A 9,802-nucleotide genomic window follows, 5' to 3' on the forward strand; every position below is an offset into this window, starting at 1 on the left:
TAAAAAAATAATCAGATACACGCGCCCCTCGAAATACAAATGACGAATTATGGAAATAAATTATTAAGAGACTACTTCAATTATTTTTTCCCCTATCTAGAGATTGCGATGTGAAACAGAGATAAACGTGAACCTATTAACAAACGGCAGTCACATAAACCTCAGGTCGCAAACGGCACGCTCTCATGCCTTTCACTACGAAAATTCTTCCGATATTGCGTCCCAATCGCCATTAAAACGCACATGGAAATGAAAGAACTTGCGAAGCGAGCCGATAACAAGGACGGCGCCGCTCGATCGATCGCGAGAAATTTGCGCTCTCGTGACACTGACGAGACGGTCTCGAGGTCGCGTAATGCACTTCGCCGTGGTACCAATGATCGCTTAATCGATCTTCCGGTCGCGTCCTTGTTTGTCTGAAAAGGAGCCTTGGGGTAGCCGGAAGAATTGCTGACAAAACGAAATCGGCGAAATTGCTTTCGCTATTGTAATACGGCCAATACTCATCTGTCATTTTAACCAATCGATCACGTGCCATCCATTAGTCCGTGATTCTGTTTTCCGAAGACTCCGCATGCTGCAACGTCTCCTTTTGGAGAAAAGCGAACGGAATGTGCGTAGGTAACGCAATGAGGTGTGGCAAGATATGCAACTTATTCAGCGATTTCAAACTGTACTGAGAGAAAAGTATTTTTAGTATTTATAACTATAATTGCATGGTAAGATAATTATAAATAAAAAGCGCTTATACTGAAATATCTAAAAATTTAGCTAGATAGAGATCTGAAAACAATTTTATTGGATGCTTTATTGGATGCCATCTAAGTAATTATATTGAATGCTTAAACTGGTTGCGAAAATGTCGTTTTTTTGCAGCATTAACATCATGCTTAAGCGTCCTCAATATATATTATATATCATAATTATGATGGTTCAATATAATTATTAGATTTAATTATTAGATATCAAATTCTTATGCAATTTCATGTTTTTTTAGAAAGTAGATTGGAAAGTAACATAAAAATAGAAATTTGTTTCATTAAAAAAATATTTTAAAAATGTATATTTATTTGTGCATATTATGCAAATTTGTGCAAATCTGCAAAAAAATATCTGCATAAAAAATTCAATGTCTAATAATTATTTTTAAATCTATCTAGCTAAATAATTTTTAGATATTTCAGCAAAACCGTTTTTTCTGGATAGGAATTTCGTTTTTATGTTATTACTATAATAATAATATTATACTATAATATACTATAATAATAATAATATATATGTATACACTTATACTTATAGTTCCATATACTAAAAAGAATATATGATTTTTCCTAAAGACAATTATAAAATCATATTAAATTATGTTAAATAACTCTTAACTATAATTATCGTGCAATCATAAATTCACAAATACCAAACACTTTTCTCCCAATGCGCAATGTACCGATTCAGCGACAAATACTAGCGCGAAACAAGGTCTGGATTCTATGCTTGATCTTTCATTTCGCTAGGATTTTAACAAGATAATAAATAAAGTAGATAATTAAGTCAGTTGAACACGATAAAGTGCAACTGAACATAGGAAAAAAGTTAAAAGGGAGTGGGTTAACGAGGTCGCATGGCAGCTAAACTTGTTCAGTATTTTCGAACAGCAGGTTCTATATCGCGGGTGAAAACGCCAGTCGGCTTGCCTTTGCCTCGAAATCTGCATAATCACTTTCCATCGAGATTAGATTTTCCCTTGCCATGGGCGGATCTTACCGCCGCGGGATTTTCCACCAGATTGAATTGGTCTCATACTGCGAGGATTTCCACCTAGCAATTTGTCCCTCATTACGGCGGTTTCACACAATTATACCTGTTATTTGGCCCGAATAATCGGTCCCGGCGATTCGACGGAATCGAAGTGGGAAGAAAATTTTGCTCGTTCATGCGGAACGTTCGTGTAACGCCAGTAGCGGGATACGGTTTATTATTACGCTCTCTACCTGTCTTACGTCGACAGCATTACATTAATATCGCGGCAATGCACCGGAATACGTCAAACCGAGTGAAAAACGTCGCTAGTATAATAATGTCATAAATTTACGTTGCTGTTTTATAAATCGCCTTTTTATCGCCGATTTGTACACAGGTCCATGGCAACCACTTGGGTTATCTGGTCATTTTTATCAATTACGATGGGATATTAAATGCAATTAACAACAGCCTTCGATAGCTCAGTTGGTAGAGCGGTGGACTGTAGTTATTAAATGCAAAATGAGACATCCATAGGTCGCTGGTTCAAATCCGGCTCGAAGGAAATCTTTTAATTCCTTTATAATATTCTTTTAAATAATTAAGCATTCTAAACAAACAAATACCACAAGCCTTCGATAGCTCAATTGGTAGAGCGGTGGACTGTAGTTGTTTAATTATTCACGAAGAGACATCCATAGGTCGCTGGTTCAAGTCCGGCTCGAAGGAATTCTTTTAGCTCCTATATAATAATTCTTTTAATAATTAGGCACCTCTGAAGAAATGGACTGCAAGCCTTCGATAGCTCAGTTGGTAGAGCGGTGGACTGTAGTTGTTTATTGTTTATGTAAAAGAAGACATCCATAGGTCGCTGGTTCAAATCCGGCTCGAAGGAATTTTTTTATTGTTTGTTGCAAATTTTAAAAGTCTAATAACAAATAGAAATACGTTATTTGTTATTTGCTTTAGATCATGATAATTATATTTTCTTTTATTTATACATTGTTGTTTTTTGATTTATAGCCATTCTAAATATTTATTTTTAACAAATAGAAATTAGCAGTTAAACAAATAATGCAATTGGATTTAAATAGTTAAAAGCTTCATTTTGAGTTATTACTGCTATAATATTAGTAAATTATAACTATATATTTATAGTTCTATATCAAAAAAGTACATGATTAGTAAAATATAACTATAATTTACAATTGTTTTTGATGCCAATTGTATATTTTTTATATATAGAACTATGAATATAATTATTATTACATTATAGCAGTAATAATTACATTGAAGCCAATGTAATATTTTGCCATACAATTACAAATGCTTTTCTTTCATGATATTTTTCTGTATGATATTACATTTTTATTTATAGAAGTGATATGACAGAATGTTTTAAAAATAAATAGTCAAACTTTAACAGTACATTCTATTTATAAACTTAAAAAAATTATATAAATCTACTTGAAAATGTTTTTAAATATTTACAGTGGGTACAATATATTTATAAAATTTAGCTTCGAAGATACCCTGTATATATGTTTATACATTCTTCAATAGCTTAACTAGTAGAGTAGAAGACTGCAATTGCTCATATTTAAATATAGCAATTCATAAATGGAATTATTTAAATCCGATTCAAGAGAGTTTTTTTGCTACTTTTCTTCCAAGAACCTTCTTTTAAAAATATTTAATATCCTACGCAACGTTGATGAGAGCTTGACAGATTATTATTCATTCTTTTAGATAAATACATGTAGCTTCTATATATCTTCAATAGCTTCATAGAGCGGAGAATTGTAATTGATTATTTTCTTATAAGTTCTATAAGTTATTAGTAAATTCCACGAATAATAGTTCTTTTCTCGTATTATGTTGTCATTTATTTCAATATATATAGTGTAATATATAAATATTTTGTTTCAAAAGGTATATATAACGCCTTTTGAAAAGATCTGACTTATTTAAGTAACCTTCAGCACAAGCCTTCGATAGCTCAGTTGGTAGAGCGGTGGACTGTAGAGGTTCCTTCAGAAGAAATCCATAGGTCGCTGGTTCAAATCCGGCTCGAAGGACACTTTTTTTTATTAGGATAAATACATTCTTCGTTATATTTTTGCAACAATAATGGCAATCTATACTTTATCCATTTTATTGGAATTAATTATTTTTTATATAACAAAATATATTATATATATGGATTTTTTGAAGATATATTACATTCTATTCCTGTCACCGTTAATTTCTTCTATACACCTATATAAATTTTTGTTTAAAATATTAATCTCGTACTAATAAAAATAAAAAATTATAAGGGTAAAAAGAAGCTAATAAGCCGAGCTAGTTATACGTACTATAATTTAACCCTAATTGGTATTCGCTCAGAAATGTTCTTAACTGATACACTAAGAAACATGTATGTAATTATTTATTTTTATATAATTATTTATTTTGTTGATATATGATTCTTTCACAAAAACTTTTTCTTACCTTTTCAACTTAGATATTATGTTATTCTAATCAAAATTTGATTCTAACTAAATTTTGATTAGAACAAAAATTATGTTGAATAACATTTTCTTACTGTTTTATTAAAAAATTATGTTGTTCTAATCAAAATTTAGTTATTCAATCTTTTTTGAGAAAAAAGATTATATGTGTATTTTTTGTATATAATATTAACAACATTGATAATAATAATTTATATTAATAATAATAATAATAATGTAATTATGAAGTTTATTCTAATATATACATTTACAAAGTTATCCAATTCATCTCGTAAAGCTCATACATGTACAGCAAAAATATCTATTGTTTTTATTAAACGGATGTTATTTTTAATTCATCGCGATATCGTCGGACAGTGAAATTGAGCATTACGAGAAAATCTCCGGGCCCTGCCTCCGATATCGTCGGGCAAAGAGAATTTCAATTAACACCATGGAGATAGTCCGGCACGACGTTTATCTGCATGCGTCTCTGACTGAAAACAAGCCGCGGTAAACAAGTTAGACGAATATCTGCGAATATCTGGCCGCGTCACTCGCCTTCTGTCACCCACTGACCTAGTAGGAGTCAATTTCACCAGAGCCACACCGTTTCTTCGGCTCGGTATCGAGGCGAGCCAGGCGCCGCGCCGCGTCGATCCACCAACCGGAGATTCGAAGTTATTAAATATTCCATTATCGGGATTCTTGCACTTGCAAGCGGCTTAACGGCCCGCTTTGTTTTAATTCTATTCTATAACAGCTAGCATACCGGAAGCGCACCAAGTAGCATGCGCTGCCTCCAGCTTCCGAAATTACATCCCCTATCTTTGTTCTCTCCGCCGGAGCGAATTATTATTAATAATGCAACGTACGCGACTTTGCATAGAGTGAACTTCGCAATTGCATGGCTACGCTTATTGACACACAGACCGTTTCGAGTTGTTCAAATTGTTCCATCTAGAGTATCTATAATTTGGAGCTTAATCCTCAAGTAAAAATATTCATAATAAATTTTTAGCTGTATTGGAACATGTGACGTAATTTATTTTCACATACATTAAAATTAGGGCGAGTTGAGTCCAGTTGAGTCATGTAATGTTGCATAAAAAGCGTTTAACATTTTGGAGTAATCGAACATTTTTACGTAATTATCAGCAGATAAGTATGCCATATATACCGAAACGACAATATCGCTTCAAAACTAATACTGATGCGACAAACTTGGGACTTAATAACAGTCCACGCTCGAGCTCATGAAAATTTGATCGTATCCGGTGAAGATAATATCGATCCAGTTCACGAACGCGATTAATACTCGATGGCGCATCTGGAAGCCAAGCACGTGATTGTGGCATCTGGATGGCGCCGTTAGGCGTGTTTCGTCTTTAAACAGCAACGGCCTTGCCATGGTTCCGCGAGACACGCAGCTTTCTCTACTTTCGCTTATGTGAGATTTTCAGGTTGCCGTTTAGCGCCGTTTGCGCGTGTTCTGAACGGCGCCGACATTGCATTCCATGAGAGAAGAGGAGAAAATTCGTCCTATTCGATGTGCAAAGGATCGACATCGCCTTTCCGAGATTCGTTCATTAAATTATCCTCGTGAATCAGTCCATTAAATTGTAGTATATTCGGAGCAATTAGCGAGATGATTCATTTATGTAGAAAAAAAATTTTTGGCTGCAATCAAAGTGGACAGTTGGTTCTAATTAAATGGTAATATTTATTTAATCAAGCTTAATGTAATGTGGAATCCTTTAAAACCCTTTTAGTTATTTTGTTATTTATAATAATCTTTTTTTAGATATAAGTACATATATTTTAATAGCTCTATTATAAATGTTTTCTAAGAATTTTTTCCCCCGATTCCTGATATCTATAATAGATAAAAAGACTAATAGATAAACTCTACAAGACATACACTGATTGTGAGAGAAAAGCGTTTATTATTTATGACTAAAATTGCCTGGTTGAATTATAGATTAAGGTTAAATTACAGATCCATTACTATGCTATAATGATAGTAATAATTATTATATTTATACCTCTAGATATCAAAATAATATATAGTTTATTATTTTTGTTGCTAACTATAGGTACATATATTTTTTATAATTTTTTATATAATAAAGTCCTATTTATATATTAAATAGATTTTAGTCCTACAATTTTAGTCACTAATATTAAACACTTTTCTCTCAGTGTATTACCTTTAAAGATATTGTCTTTGTTGTTATGAAATCTATTAACATGCCTTGTGCGGGTAAATGGAATTTGATCGTAGGTGAACCTCCTATTTGCGTGTCGCAGAAAAATTATCTAACAAAGGCTTTACCGCAAGTAGAAGTGATGCATGTCGATTATGCGAGTAGGCATTTGAATAATGTGAAAATGAATAATGCGGCCACGTTTATAGTTACCACAATACATACTGCAGAAGTATATATGAACATTTAGTATAAAATAAATATCCTAATGATTGAATTAATAAGAAGATACGATCAATTCTATATTATTATTGATTATTAATTAGTTGTATTATAAATGCAATTAATATATTATTCATATAAAACTTTGTTTTGTCAATAATCGAAAAATACTTTGTAAGTTTAAAAAAGAACACATACATGATTGATACATTACACCATTAATTGTATCGGTAATTAAATTTCTAATAAAATAAGTTTTATAAATTTAGTTTTTATTTATTACAATCAAAAAATACAATACATATTTAGATAAATACAGTACAATATTTTTAAAAGTTTGAGAACGTATAAACATCCTATACAGCAAAGATCATTATAGAAATATTGCAGCAACAATGTAACATTCCAATAATAATGTAATATTGCATATTGTTGTAAATTTCTGTGCTGTATAAAATTGTTTTATTCAAGATGATAAGAAAATAAGTAAAAATATGATTACCCTGCAAAATTTGAAAAGAATAATTTTTTTGTAATAATTTTCAATTAAAATTATATATTTTTATTACTTGTTCTGATACAAAAATATTTAACTTCTCTTTTGATTGTCATTTTTGTTGTTATTGACAAATATCAATAATTGTTGTTGATTCTTCAATTACTGGGCGCATTTAGTTATTAAGACGTTAACCTTGCTCGCTAATCTTTCGTGTATAATAACATGAAACTAAGTTAGTATGATATATGTACATGACCTCGTGTACAATCTCTCATTTATGATCGCTTGATAGCGATTGAGGTACCTGTTGCTTGCGGAATAAAACTTCCATCAGCGGCGAAATCCTCTCGATATTGATTAAGCTTGTCTCAAAACGACTCTAAACGAAGACGAAAGAGAGGCTGCATCGGAATGCAACCGTCGGCGGCCGGTTGGTATTTCACGCGAGGTTACTACTATTTATTTTTTTCCTATTCCCGCGTTTGTCCTTTCTTTTTCCCCGATTCGTCGATCCGTAGGTAGAGAATAATGGTGGGTTGGCAGCATGCAAATCGATAAATTCTGTGTAACTAACACAAACGTGTACGCTCAATGTCTTGCAGTCATATAACAACAACATAATGTCATTAATATGCCTTAATTACACTTAACAAATATTAATAAGATAAAATATTAATATTATTAAGAAGACAACGGCTTGTAATTGTGTTTCATGCTTTAATCATTATAATGCGTGCGACACGCTCTTCACTTTTATACGACTTAATTCGAGTTTTACGTGGAAGTTCGCGTGCAGCATTGTTATAAATAATTACAGATCCCAAATGGGGATCTGTAATTATTTGCCTCACCTAATTGCTGACAAAAAAAACTCCAAACTCTCATCTACTTTGCTGTAATTAATCACAACTTTTAATCATGGATAATAAAGATGTATAAGAATAACATCTGCAACATATCCTGGCGAGTAAAAGTCAGGATATGCTCTAAATTTTTAGTAAGATTATGTTTATAATGTTTATGAAAATATATCTGTTTAAGAGTTTTATTGACGATTACACTGTTTATAAGATTTTTGTTAATAGTTACATATTATTTAGAAGTAACAAACTTAGTTAATCCTCTGTTTTATTTTACAGACACTTAGAAAACTATAATAGAAATTTGAGACTGTGTTGTCATTAAATGTTACTTAATATTTCACAGTCATAAACATTTCATAAGCAATTCCATGTTTAAATTTTCATTTCATAAATCATTCGATAAATTTGAAGTAAATAAAGCATCTATTGTACTTAATACTAAGCAATAAGAAACTTGCTTTCAATAAGTTATTTTTGTTAGATACGAAATATGTAACGTTCATATAAGAATATATGTATTTTTTAACTAGAATATGTTTTTTAAATAAAAAAATTATGAAAAATGCAGATTTTTGTATATTGTTCTCGAAAGTAATACAAAAAATTTCGTGATGCTTTACATTAAAAGTTATTTCAATAAGAATATGTTTTTTTTTTAAAACAATTAAGATAAAATTTAAAAAATTTTATCTAAACCTTTTATTAAAGAACTTTTTATCAAAATTGTGTTGTTGAATATAAATATTGATTTTATTGAACTATTTTATTTATTATATAACATTTATTTTTATACGGAAAGTATAAATTTCAAATTCCAATCACTTTTTGCAGAAATTATACACCTGATACATCCTCATAAGAATTTAATGATATATAATACTTCAGAATACATTAAATTAGGTGATTTTAATAATATTTAGGTAAATTGGTAAATCGATGGTTTCTCAATAATCTCATCCTCGAAATTCGAAGCGCTTTCTTATACTTTCGCTTTCAGTTTTCTCGAGGATCGTAGCAGGATCAGGTCGTCCTTAATTCGTCGCGTCATCGATGTCCGTCGCACAGTAAATCGAATTCAGATCAAGGCCGGCACAGTCGAGACATGCAAGCGAAATTTTCAGAGCAATTACGAAACTCGAATGAGTCTCTCTATCATGGCACATAAATTGGAATAAACTCTCGTATCTCGTAATGATGTACGCGTCTTGCGATTACACCAGCTGTAAAACTTATAACGATCCTTCGTCGGATCCAAATCGACCGACAAAAAAATGTCTAGGACGCGTCCTTACGAGGGAAATATTTTTGCAATTTAAAATTTCCCTTTGACACACGCACACGGTAACAGATATTTTTCCCGCAACGTATCCTGTATCACGTAATTTTAACGAACATTAATTCCAATTAACTCGGAACGAGCTTTAAAAGCTTGCCGCAGCGCGGATCTATATTAACGAAATAATGAGAAAAATAATGAACGGATGAATTTCCATGTGCACATTTTCTCATATGTTAGGAATAAATTCCTCCCTTTCCTCCAACGGAATGACGGTCAAGTTTGCGAGGCCTAAGTGTGCCCCACTTTCTAACCCATTACTGAACGATCATAATGGTTAACACGTCGCAAATGAGTCAGGGAGAAACGAAATAATGAAAACAGACCTGTTCATGTGTGATTTCTTAGAATCTTTTATTCAAAGTTTCGAGAACGCTACGTTGGTAGTATCACTTAGTTTTACAAATATACATACGCAATATTTAATTTTCATATATATATATATA

General features: G+C 31.7%; 4 non-coding genes across 4 annotated transcripts; all 4 read left to right on the forward strand.

The window, feature by feature from the left end:
* Positions 1-2,208: 2,208 nt before the first annotated feature.
* Positions 2,209-2,302, forward strand: Trnay-gua. Its single transcript has 2 exons — positions 2,209-2,245; positions 2,267-2,302. It is a non-coding gene; the product is annotated as a tRNA-Tyr (tRNA).
* A 67-nt stretch (positions 2,303-2,369) lies between these two features.
* Trnay-gua lies at positions 2,370-2,466 on the forward strand. Its single transcript has 2 exons — positions 2,370-2,406; positions 2,431-2,466. It is a non-coding gene; the product is annotated as a tRNA-Tyr (tRNA).
* Positions 2,467-2,532: 66 nt separating this feature from the next.
* On the forward strand, positions 2,533-2,632 carry Trnay-gua. Its single transcript has 2 exons — positions 2,533-2,569; positions 2,597-2,632. It is a non-coding gene; the product is annotated as a tRNA-Tyr (tRNA).
* Positions 2,633-3,725: 1,093 nt separating this feature from the next.
* Positions 3,726-3,815, forward strand: Trnay-gua. The gene is given in 2 exon segments: positions 3,726-3,762; positions 3,780-3,815. It is a non-coding gene; the product is annotated as a tRNA-Tyr (tRNA).
* The last annotated feature ends 5,987 nt before the right edge of the window (positions 3,816-9,802 follow it).

Source organism: Trachymyrmex septentrionalis, unplaced genomic scaffold (genome assembly GCF_001594115.1).
Source record: "Trachymyrmex septentrionalis isolate Tsep2-gDNA-1 unplaced genomic scaffold, Tsep1.0 scaffold11, whole genome shotgun sequence".
NCBI classification, from domain to species: Eukaryota; Metazoa; Arthropoda; class Insecta; order Hymenoptera; family Formicidae; genus Trachymyrmex; species Trachymyrmex septentrionalis.